Here is a 15570-nt window from a genome sequence, read left to right as displayed (position 1 = left end):
CATACACGACATCATTAGCTTTCCACGATTCATCCAGAATTCCACGATTCATTGTTTACTAATAACACACAGCGCTCCCTGCGGTCTGTGCCCTCCTGAATACCCAGCCCCTCACTCCCCTCCCCTCTAAAACCCTCGGCTCGTTTCCCAGAACCCATAGTCTCTCATGGTTCATCTCCCGCCTCTGATTTTGCCCCTTTCATTTTTCCCTTCCTTCTCCTAATGTCCTCCATGCTCTTCCTTATGTTCTACATGTAAGTGAAACCAAAAGATAATTGTCTTTCTCTGCTTGATTATTTCACTTAGCCTGATCTCCTCCAGGCCCGTCCATGTCAATGCAAATGGTGGGTAGTCATCCTTTCCGGTGGCTGCGTAATACTCCGCTGTGCATACGGACCACATCTTCTTTATCCATTCATCTGTTGAAGGGCATCTCTGCTCTTTCCACAGTTTGGTGACTGTGGTCATTGCTGTTATGAACACTGGGGTGCTTGTGCCCTTCTTTTCACTATATCTGTATCTTTGGAGTAAATACCCAATAGTGCAATGGCCAGGTCATAGGGTAGCTCTATTTTTAACTTTTTGAGGAACCTCCACACTGTTTTCCAAAGTGACTTTACCAACTTGCATTCCCACCAACAGTGTAAGAGGTTTCCCCTTTCTCCACATCCTCTCCAACACTTGTTTCTTGACTTGTCAATTTTGGCCATTCTAACTGGTGTAAGGTGGTATCTCAAGGTGGTTTTGATTTGAATCTCCCTGATGGCTAGTGATGATGAACATTTTTTCATGTGTCTGTTACTCATTTGTATGTCTTCTTTGGAGAAGTGTCTGTTCATGTCTTCTGCCCATTTTTTGACTTGATTATTTGTTTTTGAGTTTGAGAAGTTGAGTGTTGAGTTTGAGAAGTTCATTACAGATCTAAAAAGCAAATCTTGAGGAATAAAGCTTTCCTTAGAAAGGCACATCCATATCCTCAGACGATATTGCTAAATCGAGTCAGGAAATGCCCCAAAAAGAACATAGCTCCCTTCTGTCCTACCTGAATTCCTGAATTGGGATCTTTATACCCAATACCTGGTCAATAAAAATTGAATCATGAAGAACTATGGATTTATAACATGTACTATGGAGAAATGAAGATTATATAAATATATTGATTAATAAAACAATATAAGTATATCCAAATCTCTTTATCAACATAAAACAAAATGCATTTCTTTATAGCTTCCTTTCATGTGTATCATATATATTTATGTTACTTTTATAATATTTTCAATACTTCAATATTTCATATCCTACCTGACATTATTTTGTAGACATTGTATTTTGTATACACTCTGTCATTTTTAATCACCATGTAATATGTTATAGAGTTTTAGTATTCTGTGACAAAGTAATTGTCACTATATTATTGGATTTTTAAAACTCTTTTAATTCCACCTTTATGCCTCATTATAGATATAGCTTTCTCTTAATTTGTATTATTTCATTCTCTGGAACAGAATTATGGGGTCAGTGTGTAGAATGTTGTGGCTCTTCATGGTAACTCTTCCAAATTCCTTTCCAAAATAATCAAACCAATTGGTACTTCCATCAGGAATTCCTGGATATTCCAACTTACCCATTCCTTCCTATAACAACAGTGTCTCTGTTGTTACAATGACGTTACATATTTGCATTACTTTGTGCTTCACTACCAGTGAGTTTAGTGGTAGAGAATAGTCACTAAATTCATTCGTTAACTTTAGTTTCAACTTCTGTGAACTGTGAACTTTTTTGGCCATTCTTTTTTTTTTTTTTTAATTTTTTTAATTTATTTGACAGAGAGAGATCACAAGTAGGCAGAGAGGCAGGCAGAGAGAGAGAGAGAGGAGGAAGCAGGGTCCCTGTTGAGCAGAAAGCCCGATGCGGGACTCGATCCCAGGAGCCTGAGATCATGACCTGAGCCGAAGGCAGCGGCTTAACCCACTGAGCCACCCAGGCGCACTTCTTTGGCCATTCCTTAGAGTCTTATATGCCTGGACATTTGTAGGAATCTTTTATGTATTTTTCACACCTCTGTCATTTATTACAAAAATACTTACTGTTACCACATTATTATTATTTACCATTTATTATTGCTCACATGTGCCAAACTCAGTGCTCAGTAACCTCATTATAACCACCTGTGAGGAAGGACGATCCCCATTTTATAGATAAGAAAATAGAGGCTCCACCACTTAGACATTTTGGTCAACAACACAGAGCTAGAAAATGTCAGCCATGACTCTAGAATGGTCCCTTACTGCCCTGCCATGGTCCCAGGATTCTACAGACTCTTTCTGTCTTGGTGTATTCTGGTTACTTGGTTTTTATAACATTGTGGTTTTTGATTCCATATAATCATGTATGTCCATATTGTTTTAAATTTTTTTATTTCTCTATAACCATAATTGCCACTAAGCACACGTTTGTTGACTTCGCTTGATATGGGTATTTAATAAGTCCCAGTGAACGGTGCCCAAACCTACTTTGTAGAGCCATTTTTGACATCCGAAGCATCACTTGAAGTAGATGGTCACTGAGATGCAGAGATCTTTGTCATAGAGAATTTTAATTTAGAAGGATTTCTTTCCATAACTCAAATCTACCCATTTTAGAATTAGCATGAGTAATAACATTTTCCAAGTAAGAGAAGAAAAATGAGGCCGTAATGAGCTGTGCTTTGGGAGGAGAGCAGAAGCAAAGCAGACGTGAAGATCTGAGCTGACTGTCCCCTGTCACCACGCTGGCTCGCTACTGCCGGGGGCCAGCCTTAGACTGCCATGCTTGTAAGATCGGGGGTGAGTCAATGCTCCCATCGCTGCATCTGAGAACAGGTCTGGACACCCCGTCCGTGGCTCCTGTGCTTTGTCCGCTGCTTACCCTTCCTCCGATTCGGACACAAACCCTGAGACTCTGGGACTGGCCCACCCATCCCCAGCCTGGCCACGGGCTCCACTCTGCCCCATGCCCCCCTGGTGCCCTGCCCGTGCCCGCCGCCAGCCAGGCTCTCTCTGGCAGCGCTCACCAGCCGCAGGTTGTGAGAACCATGGCCCCGGCTGCCATGTCTCCGGGGTGACAAGGGATTCCTAAACCGCTCATACTGTCACTGGGGGATACAGACCCTTTGATCTCCGGAAGCGCTGCCGCTGCTGCTGCCCTTCTGGGCAATTCTAACAAAGGAGGTGACTCTTAGCAAAGAAACCTTTCTGCAGTTCTCCCGAAGCCAGACACCACACTCGGGACAGGTGGCTCCGCCCGTCTCTCCGCGCGGCTCCCGGAGGCGACGAGGGACCCGGGGGTCTCCCGCAGGTGCTCCTCGTCCCATGACGCTGTCCTTGCAGTCCTGGGGAGCCCGGCCGGCCCCCAGGCAAGCTTTCTCTTCCCGCCTTGCCTTCTGGGAACATGAGCCGCAGCCCGCCTTTTAGTCCGGACCTCCCTCCTCTTCCAGAACGCTGGCACCTGCGGATCGACCTGCCGGGGCCCCCTCCTCCTCCTCCCACTGCTGCCTGCCGGTCCCCCGCCGCCCCCGGTCGTCGTCTCTACCGAGAGCCCATTGACTTCCCGGCGGCGCGCACGTGGCGCGTCCCAGGCAGCTCAGCCCCGTGGGCTCCGGGCTCCGGCAGGACCCGTGGCCCCGCTAGCCCCGGCTGCAATCTTTCTCGTCCCACAGTTTATTCTGCGGCTAAGAGAGCCGTACCTCCAACACAGGATCCCAGCACCCCACGGTACTTATCGTAAGGACAGCTCTGTGTTTAGGAAAGAGAGAACCAGGCGCGCCAGCTTTCCGGGGCCACCGTCACGGAGTGTCCCAGACGGGGGCTGAATACAGCTCTAGCCTCTCACCCTCCAGGGTTAGAGTCTGAAACCAGGGTGTTGACAGATGCTGACAGACAGGGCCGTGCTCCCTCCGAAGCCTCTTGGGGAGGCTCCTTCTCGGCCTCTTCCAGTCCTGGAGGCCGTGGGTGGTCCTGGGCCGGGGGCAGCATCTCCCAGGGCTCTGCCTCCCCCGCCCCCGCCCCGCCCCCGCCCTGCCCCCGCTCCAGGGAGCCGCCTTCTCCCTCCTCTTCTGGAAGCGTCCCATCAAAGCGGAGGAGGGCCCACCCTGACGACGTCATCTGATCTTGATCACAACTGCAAAATCCGTACCCCCAAAGAAGGCCACGTTCACAGGCCCTGGTGGGTAGGACTTCATGTATCTTTGGGGGCCACACAGCTGAACCCTTAACATAGGCAAAGTCTGTCTTCGGCTCCTTCTCCATCATCCTTCTCCATCCTCAGCCTCCCTGGAACCCCTTCTTCTCCGTATCTGCTCCCCAGCCCCATTCCGAATGAGCATCGGCAGGAGGTCGGAGGGAAGCTGGGCTCCTGCTGGGGTGGGATTAAAAGTCTTACACTCACAGAAGACACTGATGATGGGGTTGGACACATCCGTGAAGGACGGAGGAAGGCAGGTGATTGAGGCCTTGAGATCCTTTCTGGAGGCATCTGCTGGGTTTGCTGACACCGAGGCTCGAGCCAGAAGCCTGGTGTCCCCGGGTCTGAGTGAGTCCGCCGGTCCCGCACTCCCGGCACGAAGCAGCTGGAGGCTCACTACTGCAGGGCAGAGGGAACTGTCAGAGAGAACAGATCTGTGAACATGAAATGCTCAGGTGCTCGAAGACCCAAAGGGTTACAGGGAAGAAACAGGAGTGGGTCCAGATAGGAGAGCCATACGTTCCCACCTTAATGGAGGAGACACGCTGGCAGACACTGTGAAGACAGGAAGCCAATGACCCCAGCCCAGTATGACCAATAAATGACACACATGTGCTCAGGCTCCTTTCTAGCACCTGCCACTGACTCAATCAATCCGTTACAGGTCGGTGATTCCTAGAAGCCAGAGGGTGACCTTAAAATCCCCCCACACAGTGGCCCAGGCAGATCAGCAATTGGAAAGACCTGACACTGAGATGAAATCCGTCTGCGATCCTTCGTCTGGACCTAGGAGGACAGACATCTCCGGAGTTGTGACCCGAACTGCATGGGGACACCATGGCCTGTGTGATGACAGACTGGCCCCCTCCATGGTGTCTGTGTTATGGGGCCCGGGAAAAGGAGATGGAAGAGCCTGGCAGGAAGAGCTGGAGGCCACATTCCTTCACTCCTTTGGGGAGTAGGGCCTACTCCCCTGTGCCTACCTAGCAATGGTGCCGCTGTGGCCAGGGCCAGGGCCAGACCCGTACATCTTTACTCTTTACCCTTGTCTCTGCTCAGGGCTGGAACGAGGGCTGTGAATTCCAGCTCGTGGATCAAAGCGGTGGCGGCTAGAGGGAAGCTGGGACCACTCACAGATGCGCTGCGGGGTGAGTAGCCCGGGTGCAAGGGCACAGGCTCTGGGGCATTTCAGAATCAGTCCTCTCTTCTAAAAGTGTGTTCATGTCATCCTGGTATTTTAAAAAATGTGCTGCATCAAAGTTCAAATTCAAGCAATAAAGTTGTTATTTAGCAACAGGCTTGTGTGCCTTCTTCAAAGTTTACTTTCAGGACACCTGGGTGGCTCAGTCGGCTAAGCGTCTGCCTTGGCTCAGGTCACGATCCCAGCGTCCTGGGATGGAGCCCCAGGTCCGGCTCCCTGCTGAGCGCGGAGCCTGCTTCTCCCTCTGACCCTCCCCCACTATGCTTTCTCTCTCTCTCTCTCAAATAAATAAATAAACATCTTTTTAAAAATTTACTTTCTGAAAAGATCCATCCTATGTCCTTTCACGACCTACTCTTCTGCCTCATCTTTCAACTTCTTCCATTCATGGTGACTCACTATGCTCCAAGCTGAACAGTGTGAGTGACACCTGGACACAAGGCCGGTGGGTATGGGCGGAGATACGCTGGTTTGCTGTACAGAAGAAAGCCTCCACTTTCCTCCAGTAGGCGCCCACCATTTCTCAGACCTAGACAGAACTGTCAGGCGACTGAAAATAAATCTGCACCTTGGTCTTAAACTCTGTGCAGTGTCCTGGACCTGCCAGCTGCCCAGCCCCCAGGGACCCACTTCGGGGTGGCACACACTCTCCCTCTGGGTTCCTCCCCAAGGGCAGAGCTCCAAGCAACTCCAGCAGCTGCAAATGTAGACTTCCTTCCCCACAGTCAGATTGAGAAATAGGACCCCCTGCATGTTTGGACCCCGCTGGAGCAGGATTTGTGTGAAAATGGGAAGGAAGGAGCCCCTCGTTGGCTGACTTTTTAGCTCACATTCAGCAGTTTTTCTGGGGCTCGCTCACCCTTGCCCGATCTGCTCCTCAAGGACATCAGCCACACCTCTGCACGGCTTCCTCCCCAACCTTCCGCCCAGCTTTTAGTCTTGCAGCCCACCTCCTGCCTCTAGGCTCTGCCTGGAGTCCCATGAAGAAGTTCTAGAGCTTACCGGCCTGCGGTGCAGTCGGGGCTGGGAAAGGACTTTGGTCCACTGCGATTTCCAAACGTCTTCCTGTTTGTGCTCCTGCACTAGGCAGGCCCTCTGGGAAGCGGTCACAGACACAGAGAAAGAGCAAGAGATTTAAAAGGTGAAAGGGGAGGAACCAGGGTTGAGCAAGGGGAGCCCCGGCCCGTGGGGCAAATCTGGCAGAGTCTCCGCCAGCTCCGGAACAATGACTTCTTATTAGAGGACTGGGACAGGTAGCAATGCCCACGCCCTCAAAACGTAAGTCCCCACCCCAAGTTCAGTCACTGATGGGGCAGCTCAGGAAGAGGATGGCCAGGGCTGGAAAGCTGAGTCCGACTATGGGGGAGCTGGTTGCTTCTTAAAGGAAGATAACACATTCCTACCGGGACACTTCCCCATGGTTGCCCCAGCTCAGATGTGTTTTGCAGGGGTGTGTGTGTGTGTGTGTGTGTGTGTGTGTGTGTGTGTGATTTCACTGCTTCACTGGAGGTTCTTTCTTAAAAAGAAACCATCTCTTCTCTTCCCGGTCCTTGACCATTGACGGGGGTCCCATGCAGCCAAGTTCCCTCTCCTAGGTGTCCATTGCTAACGCGTGTGTAGATCACTGCATGCAGCATCAAGCCAGGGCCACCTCTCCCTCAAAAAGTACAGGGAGGCTCTCTCCTTGAGAATTAATTTCAAGCGGCCTCCTGGTGCTTTCTGTATGTCCCCTGGGACTTGTCCTGCAGTGTGCATGTGGCCAGCAGCACCTCCACTGTAGGGCTGGTGGGCAGGGGTCTTGGCAGGTCACAAAGTCTTAGCTGGCTGAGCAGAGCGGACTGGTCCTGCAGGCTGGCGGGGGGACCCCTGAGTGCCCCCCACCTCCCGTCATTCCTCCACACCCTCAGAAGTCCCGGGATCCAGCCCAGCTTCCCATTGTCCGGGCCCCAAGGTGAAGGACAGCCGACCGTGAATCAGCTCAAGTGCCTTTGGCCATCCGGTCCGAATGCCTGGGTCGCAGCGTGTGTTACACATGTCACATCAAAACATCCCTAAAAATAAGGGCTGATGTCAGGAGGCTGGGCCGTGAGAGCTCCAGGGGCAGAAGGGGGAGCAAGACCCAGGGGAGCTCGTCCCTCCCGAGTCTTCTCTCTTCCGGGGACACTGAAGAACCAAGTGCGAGCAAACTGTGCCCTTCACCTTCGGAAAGACCCTGAAATGCTTACTTTCCAGATAAGGTTAAACAACAGGAAACTTTCAAAATCTGTTTCTTCCGACTGGAACTCCAGCTCAAAGAACCTCTCCTCCGGGCCCCAGGCTTCCCCTCTCCCTCCCAGGGCTCCCCCCACTCCTGCCTCCGCTCCCTTCTCCCTCCCCCTCCTCCTCTCCGGGGGGGGGGGCCCTCCCTCCTCTCAGGGCTCCCCCCTCTCTCCTGCCTCCCACTCCTGCAGGAACCCCTTCTGGAGCCTCTCTGCGGGTTTGGACCCAGCCCGAGCTGCTCCAGATTCTGCAGGCGAGCCGCTCCTTTATAGCCTTACACTCTGTTGTCACAGACGCGGACCCCAGGAGCCCAGAGGGTACTTGGAACCAACCACGTGGAAGGGGCCCCAGGCGACAGTGACCGTGGCCCGCGCTCCAGTGGGCCCCGCGCCGGTGCAGGGGTCAGCACCCGGTGCGGAAGCTTCTGGGGGTCAAAGGCCTGGGAATGCCAGAGTGCCAGCCCTCGGAACGATTTTATTTTATGAATGTTAACACACTAGAAGCTCATAACACGGCCAAGTGGTTATGAGCTCAAAAGCTTTGTGAGAGATTTTCTCTGAGGACTCGTTAATGTGGTCTTTTAATGGAATCCTCCCGAACCTGGATTCTTAACCGGAGCTATAAATAGGCTGATAAGTACTTGACAGGGAAGCAGCCCCGGCCCGAAGAGCCCTTCTTGTCCCAGAGTTCTGTTTGCAAAGACCACGGAGGGGACAGAGGGCACCGGGCAGGGGAGGAGGCCACCGCAGCGCGGTGGCGGGACACGTGTGTCTTGGCATTAACAGCCCACGGGAGCTGGGCGGGGAGGGCACCGCGGCGGGAGAGAAGTTAATGGAGTGGGTCGAGGCACATCCCGATTGCCAAGAGCCGTGGAGTTGCCTCCCAGCGCTACCATTAACCTGGATAAATCCCGCAACTCAGCCAACCGTACCCCTCAGCCCGGCCCACCCCCAGGGCCTGAAATCCTAGGGCAGAGCTCCCCGCTGGTGACTCAAGGTCAACTTCCCGGCCCGCCCGCCTGCCTAAGGCCCTGCTCAGTGCCACCTTCCAGAAATCTTCCAGTTGAGGGAAATTTCTTGGGATATTTTTGGTAGACAGCTGTTTGCGATTCTAGCCCCGAGTGCTGGGTGGCACTGGCTAAAAGGGTGGGGCCCGGGGACCCAGCTGGGGGATGTGGACATGAAGAAGGGGCGAGTTGTGCCCGGGAGAATGGTGCCTGGCAAACCCGCACTAGGAGGCTGGGAGTCTGGGAGGCTGGCTGGACAGCTGGACGGCTGGATGGCTGGACGGCTGGCTGGGTGGCTATGTGCCCGTGGGAAGGAACAAGTGAAGGTCCAGCTTCTCCAGCTGCCCATCTCCAGCGAGGAGGGGGAGGTCCAGCAAACCCTCGCCAGATATTTCTGAAATGAAATTGCAGATCCTTCAGCTGGAATTCCTCTTCCCTGGTGCTCGGTGCTTCCCTCACCAACATGTGGTGGCCTGCAGAGAATGCGCCCAATGGGAGACGCGAGCTCTGCCTGTGATCGGTCCAGGCAACGCCCCAAACCGGTGTGAGATGCGGATCTGCTCACGCCGGGCCGCCTCCTCGCAAGGGGCTGGGATGTGATTTCCCAGACTGGGTTCCCGCTTTCCCCTGAAACATGAATCAGTGTTGCACGGGGGCAAACAAGATTGGGAAATACTACATAATACATTTCTCCCTCAGATTCTATTAATATACATTAGCATATTAAAAATTGGAAAAGTTCACCTGGCACCTGGGTGTCTCAGTGGGTTAAGTCTCTGCCTTCAGCTCAGGTCATCACCTCAGGGTCCTGGGATCGAGCCCCACATCTGGGTCTCTGCTCAGCACCACGTCTGCTTCTCCCCCTCCCTCTGTGATCTTTCCCCCTCTCTCAAATACATAAAATCTTTAAAGGAGAATCAGAAAAGTTCTGTGGTAAAGAAACCTATTTAACTTTATATGACCCAACATTTCTAAAATCTGTTTGTTAAAAAAGAGCACTTTTGTGTCATGTGGTTACAGAACAAGGCCAACCCCATAGGCGTCCGTGTCCTAATCCCCAGGACCTGGGCCTACATTACCTCACAGGGCGAAGAGGAGTACGCTGGTACCATTAGGTTAAAGACGCTGAGATGGGAAGGTTACCCGGGGACGCCCCGTGGGCTTAATCTAATCACAGGAGTCTTTACGAGAGAGAAAGCTTGTTGTCAGGGACAAAAGTTGAGGCAAAGAAACAGAAGTCGGAATGATGGATTTGAAAAGGGAGAAAGGCCCAGGGGTCAAGGAATGGGGTGTCTCTGAAGCTGGAAAGGAGAGGAAAGAGGAAAAGAAAACGATCCTCCCCAGATCGTCCAAAAGGAACATAGCCTGCCCACACCTTGACTTTAGGGCCCACACCTTGACTTTAGGGCCCACACCTTGACTTTAGGGCCCATGCCAGCATTCCGAGCTCCAGAACTACCGGCGCGTGAATCTGTGTTGAGTTGCTAAGTCGGCGACAACGTGTTACAGCAGCAAGAAGCAGCACACACATAGAGTATCGGCGTTTCAGAGGTGATCCGCAGAGTTCGGGAAGCTGAGGACATCCCTGCTTGGTCGTCAGGCAGGACGAGACGCCCACTGCAGGCCTCCCCAGGACCCGCGTACAACGGAGCTGCAGGTGTTCCTGGAGTCCTGTTTTGGGGATATGGTAACCGCTGTTGAAGGAACGCGTCCTCTAAGAAATCAGTATCTGGTCTCATCGGTTTTTTTCTAATACTGTGACCGTAGAACAGAGACAAAGGAGCTGAGCTCTTGTTTCAGCGGCTGGCCCGATGTTAGGCTGCTAAGTCCTTGCCCTAAGGGAGACCCAGCCGGGAAGGCTTTGGGGAGCTAAGCACCAGCGAATGTTGTGTGTACCTTCATCAGAACACCTGTCATTCACATCCTGGCACTTCTCCCCCATAGAACATTCTGGAGAAGGGCAAAGAACCCTGCAAGGCTTCCTTCCACCCCTCGTCCTAAGTCCCAAGTCAGTCTTTGGGGCCATGAGCCAAAGGGCCTGGCCCATGGATGTTTTGATGTAGAGAAAGATTAGAGGGGTTGAAAACAAAAGGAAAGAAAGAAAGAAAGAGAGAGAGAGAGAAAGAAAGAAAGAAAAGAAAGAGAAAAAAAGCACATCATCTTGCCAAAAATCTTGCAAAGAAGAACCAGCTCAAAAATGAAGTTGCTGAGGTAGAAGAGCATCTCCAGCTCGTTCTCTTCTGCACGTTGGGTCTTCGAGGCAAGAAGTCTGCAGGAGGGGTGGAGACCCTCATTCACTTGCTTCAACCCAATCACAGCATATTGTTCTTAGGCCAGACCCACTCCGGGGCCAAACGGAACAGCCTGCAGACCCGCACAAGGCCCATTGTGTGCCGCCCGCCTCGGCTCCGTGTGTCCTGTGGAATGTCCTCCCCCAGGTCCCTGCGCAGCCAAGGCCTGTGTCTTCAAGGCCGGGCTCCTCCGACTGACCTTCCCTGACAGGTGGCCAGAAACACTCTCACACCCCAGAGCAAGGGTCGCAGGGTCCCACCCGGCCCTCACTGTGCTGTGGCCCTGTGACCGGGTGTGTGTGTGTGTGTGTGTGTGTAGGAATCAAGACTCAACCACGCCCTTGTTTGCGTCCTCAGACCGCACTTTCCCGAGGGCCTGTCTGCCTCAGGGCTCTTTGCATCCCAGACCGCAGAAGCCCGCCCAGTCTGGCTTCCTCAGAAAAGGAAATGATCCTAAGAATCCTGGTTCAGGTCACCAAGCCCAGGACTGATTTCTCCGGGCGTCCACGCAGGAGCCCTCAGCCTCGCCTTCCCTGACCTCAGGGAAGGGGAAACTAGAGAAAGGAGTTTCCTAAAGACGGGGTCACTGACTGGGAAGTGGGGCGCATTTCCTCGGTTCCGTGACCTTCCTAGCACCCAGCTCAGTGACTTGCATATGGAAAATGCTCCCTGAACCAATCAGGAGTGGTTGAGATGACTCGGGGATAGGTTGAGATGACTCTGTGACCGGTGAAGGTCATCTCACTACCATTTTTAAGGGAGACCCAGGGCACCGCGGGGAGGTTAGGAAAGACCCTTCCCACACTGACACGCACAAGATCAAAAGTTAAATACCTTCTGCTCTCACCTACACTGAATACGTTTGCTAAACGTCTCTCTGACTTTCCAGAATTCTTTTTCACCTGTGGTACACTTCCTGTGATTTTTTTTTTTTTTTTTCAGATGAACATGAGGGCCCATTGCGCTCCATTGATACCTGGAAAGGTATCAGAGTTCAAATACAAATATATCGAGCATATTCTCTGAAAACAACTATGTTTGAAAATAAATGTGTTCTAAGCCTCACAGCCTTTTGGACACTTGGGAACTCACTCTTTACGTGCCCCCCACGACCCCCACCCGCCCCCAATGCCATATTTTTACGGTGAACCCCAAAGCCCTTCCTCATCCTGCAGTGGCTAAGCCACAGGCCCAGTCACCAGCCTTTCCGGGGCGGGACTCTTCCCTCTCATTCCCCACAGCCGTTCTCACACCACTCCTCTACACCAGGCTGCATTTCGTCCAGTCGTCGGGACCCTGTGATCGAGTGTTCAGACCAAGGCGTCTCCGGCTGGGTCACGCAGCTCCTTCCCCAGGCCCCTCCGCCCAGCCCCTGGAGTACGGTTTGTGCTCACAGGGGCGTTCAACACGGGCTTCTTCCAATGGCACAATACGATGACCGAGTGGTGGCAGGCGTGATTCATTGACACAGGTCGGTGGGTTGGCTCATTTGGTTGGAGGGGCTTTCCCAGGACCCACTGAGCCTTACAGACACCCCTGTGCACCGAGCACCTCAAAGTACCGGACCCCGTGTGTGTACTTATATGCAGTATCGCCCTGGAGAAGAGGGTCTCAGGGTTTATTCAATTTTATTTTCCCACAACGGCACAACGGATCAGGACTAGACCTGAGATCAGAAGCAAGGTTTGTCTGTCTGCCTTTCGTCCCATGCAACTCCTCCACCCCTCCTTGCCCGCGGCGGGCTTCTTAGTGAATTCTATGAGATAACAGCTGCTTTAGAAATAACCATATATGTCCCCTTCTAGACCAAAAGGATACCTATTTCCAGTTTGCCACTGAGCACCCCAGGGGACCTGACCAGCTCCGTGGTCACACCCCAACTCAGCATCTCTTGAGTGAAGATTTGCTGAGATGCTTCGGGAAGGAAGGACATCACTTAGGGAGCACAGGAATACACTGACCAGCACCACACCTCTTCTGCAGCCCAGGAGACTTGATGAAGCTGGGTGCCCCTGTGACTGCGGGCTCCTCTTCTGTCACCACCCCTCAGCCCTCCCCAGGAAATTTACAGAGGGCATCATTTGTGTCAGTGGGCCCCGGACCCCAAGGGGAACATTGGAATCAAACCCCATGGTCAGGCTGGTATCTTGTTCACTTTCCCTGGAAGTATCAGCATTGAAAGAAATTTTACAAATCAAATCATAGGCACATTGGAGTTAATTATATACTATTAAATTCACTGTTGTGGCAAAGCCTTGGAAAATGAAGAATCTGTTTCTAATTAAAGTAAACAAACTCCAGGTCCCCTCTTTGCTTTGCTTTTCTATCACACCCTCTGCGGAAGGCACAGTCAGTCCCACGCCAAAAAATGGTGCAAAAGCCCAGGCGAAAAGATCTAAGAAATCTTTAGGAGACCAGAATTTCTGAGCCTTTCTAAGCATCTTTGATAACGACTCTCAGCCTGTACTTTCCTTCCTGAAGAGCTCAAGGGTTTGTAGATGGAGACAGTGGGAAATGCTGGGAAGAGCCAATGACACAACCTTCAGGCTGCCCTTGGAAACGTGACAACCGGCGGAATATGAGAAGCAAGAAATGCAGCAAACTCTTGACTGAGTCCCGCAAGGGGCTTCCCAGTAAGGCCTGCCTCTTGGTTTCTGCCCCACACAGTCCCCATGTGACTGTGAGATTGGGCAGGGCCCACCTCACGTAATTTGCATAGGAATTTCAGGAATGTGAGGGTGTGAAATATTAACAACCCTCTATATAATTATTAGGGGATTTTTTTTTTCCAGGCTGAAAAATTGTTACGGAGCTTAAATACAGGCTGAGAACATTTCATTAGCTTTTCTTTAAGTTTCTTTCAGACCAGTGGGAATCACAATTTGTAATAGTGGAGCTCTCTTTGGTAAAGAGTGATAAGGCTGAGGTTTCTGATTCTAACTACACATGCTTTAAATAGCTACCATAATTAATTATTAAGAGAAGTAGCCTTCTTTTACACGCAGAAGACTAAAAATTGTGAGCAGGGAAAAAATATAAGATTGACATCTTATATTACATGATCTTTTAGGGCACCCGAAGCTTAAAATGGGATTCCTGTCGGTCAGTATTTTAGGAGTGGAGATGTCGCTTTTGAGGAAGTGTCTCCAGGAGACGTTTTTGCCCTCAAAAAGTCATGATAAAGGAAACGCTGTTCTTTCTTTCCACTGTGCTGTTCAATGCTGGGAGACAAAGGGGAAAATCAGACACTCGTTCCTGTGTTCCTCCCTGTGGTTCTCAGACGCAGATTGGACTTGCAGAAAACAGGAGCCAGACACAGGAGAAACTGTCTCGCAGCAACACGGAAGGGTCCAGACGGTGCCCCAAGGGGGTAGCACACCCATGTAGGAAGGGGTAAAGAAGGGAACACAGCCGGCTAGATTCATTTCCTTTTTTGATTCTGGGAGGCTGACTTTCATTTCCCCAAAGTGCATGCAGAGCTGGCATGGAAGCTTCCAGACTGGGCAGCCCCCCGGCAGGAGCTGTGGACAGCACTGCGAGGCTAGGGACTGACTCCTGGCAGCTCCGGTGGACCTGACCCATCCTGCCTCATGGCCACGCGCCGGCGGGGATGTGGGCAGACAGACGGGGTCTGTGCTGGTGGAGCACAGAGTTAGGGAAGCGCGTGGCTCAGGGCTGGTGTGCGTGCACACGTGTGCCGCTGGGGCAAGCTGGCATCTGCGTGCGGTGAGTGTGGTCTAGACCTTGTTAGAAAGAATAAGAACCATGAGGGCCTTTGGAGGTACTTGGGCTGGACATTGAGATTATTTTTTTTCTTCTCCTGCTTGGCTACAAACATCCAAAGGAAGTGAATCTCCGCGACCTGATGACCTCATTTCCAGCGTTTCTCAACAAGGCACCGAGCCCTCAGCAGGAGGCCGGGCCAGCCAGGCATTCGGGGTGGGGGGGAATGGAAGGTGCTCCGGCACGGGCCGCAGCCCAAGCCTTCCCCACTGCTCCGCTCTGCACCGACCCGGCCAGCTGACCCCCAGCCCCGCGCCCCTCTCCTCCCAGGAGGTGTGTCTGGCGAAATCATTCCAGAGATGAGATGAGAAGGTGACGGCCATTCCCAAATAATAAAGCGCCCAGGTGGATGGGATCCCGCCGATGGGGTGGGGTCCTTAGTCACAGGCAGAGAGACCAGGACTGTGACAGGGACTGGGTTTCCGGTGATGATGCCCTGGAAATTAGCCACCCGCCGGAATCAGCAGGACACCTTCTACTGACGACATTTGCCAAACTGGAGGCAAATCGAGGGCTTCATCCTGCCCGGTGACAATGATAAATGACTTTTATTAAATCAATAGATCAATTCAGAGCCAATAAGTCAAGACGTCCAGAGGTCGATCAAAGCAATATGCTAGCACAGGAGCCCCGAGGTCAGCTCCCCGCGAGCTGAAACTAGAAGCACACGGAGGAAGCCTATGAAGGAGCAGAAAGTGAAAAACGACCGTCTTTGCCTTGCTCTGCTCATCTGCTCAGTTTCAAAGGAAAAATAGAAACAGGCCATATTTTGTCCTCGAGTCTGTTGCAGCAGAACCTGGCCTGGCCTC

General features: G+C 52.0%; 1 long non-coding RNA gene across 1 annotated transcript; it reads right to left on the bottom strand.

The window, feature by feature from the left end:
- Nucleotides 1-2400: 2400 nt before the first annotated feature.
- LOC106003515 lies at nt 2401-7764 on the bottom strand. The gene is made up of 2 exons (XR_001176050.2): nt 6425-7764; nt 2401-4637 (listed from the first exon to the last, which is right to left on the bottom strand). It is a non-coding gene; the product is annotated as an uncharacterized LOC106003515 (long non-coding RNA).
- Nucleotides 7765-15570: the final 7806 nt, after the last annotated feature.

This window comes from Mustela putorius, unplaced genomic scaffold (genome assembly GCF_011764305.1).
Source record: "Mustela putorius furo isolate JIRA1106 unplaced genomic scaffold, ASM1176430v1.1 tig00000450_pilon_pilon_pilon, whole genome shotgun sequence".
Lineage (NCBI taxonomy): Eukaryota > Metazoa > Chordata > Mammalia > Carnivora > Mustelidae > Mustela > Mustela putorius.
This window is presented reverse-complemented; position numbering and strand designations above follow the sequence as displayed.